The 860-nt window shown below is 36.6% G+C and overlaps 1 non-coding gene across 1 annotated transcript; it reads right to left on the reverse strand.

The window, feature by feature from the left end:
- Nucleotides 1–369: 369 nt before the first annotated feature.
- LOC123804870 lies at nt 370–476 on the reverse strand. Its single transcript, XR_006783220.1, has one exon. It is a non-coding gene; the product is annotated as a U6 spliceosomal RNA (small nuclear RNA).
- Between the last annotated feature and the right edge of the window lie 384 nt (nt 477–860).

Below are 860 nucleotides of genomic sequence, written 5' to 3' on the forward strand. Positions count from 1 at the left end.
TTTATTAAGTTTTTTTAAATTCTTACTATTTTTTTTTAAGATTCTATTTATTTATTTTTAGAGAGGGAAGGGAGGGAGATAGGAAGAGAGAGAGAAACATCAATGTGTGGTTCTGGGGGTCATGGCCTGCAACCCAGGCATGTACCCTGACTGGGAATCGAACCTGTGACGCTTTAGTCTGCAACCTGCGCTCAATCCACTGAGCTACACCAGCCAGGGATTTTAATTTTCTTGAATTTGTTCAGGCTTGTTTTGTGTCCAATCATTGGTCTATTTTTGAAAATATTCCATGTGCATTTGAAAAGAATGTGTATTTTGTTTCTTTGTGATGAAAGGCTTTCTATATATATCAATTAAGTCAATTTCATCAAAAATATAGAATGCTTCATGAATTTGCATGTCATCCCTGTGCAGGGGCCATGCTAATCTTCTCTGTATTGTACCAATTTTAGTATATGTGCTGCTGAAGTGAGCACTACTGTTCATGTTTTTGATCATCTTCTTTTTGTTAGATAAGTCCTTGTAACATTCCATATAATAAGGGGTTGGTGATGATGAACTTCTTTAACTTGACCTTATGTCAGAAGCACTTTATCTGCCCTTCCATTCTAAGTGAAAGCTTTGCTGGATAGAGCAATTTTGGATGTAGGTCCTTGCCTTTCATTACTTTGAATACTTCTTTCCAGTGCCTTCTTGCCTGTAAGGTTTCTTTTGAGAAATCAGCTGATAGTCTTATGGGAACTCCTTTGTAAGTAACTGTCTCCTTTTCTCTTGCTGCTTTTAACATTATCTTTATCTTTAATCTCAGGTAATGTAATTATGATGTGCCTTGGTGTGTGCTTCCTTGGGTTCAACTTCTT

Source organism: Phyllostomus hastatus, unplaced genomic scaffold (genome assembly GCF_019186645.2).
Source record: "Phyllostomus hastatus isolate PE091 unplaced genomic scaffold, TTU_PhHast_1.1 phas_scaffold_216, whole genome shotgun sequence".
Taxonomy (NCBI): Eukaryota; Metazoa; Chordata; class Mammalia; order Chiroptera; family Phyllostomidae; genus Phyllostomus; species Phyllostomus hastatus.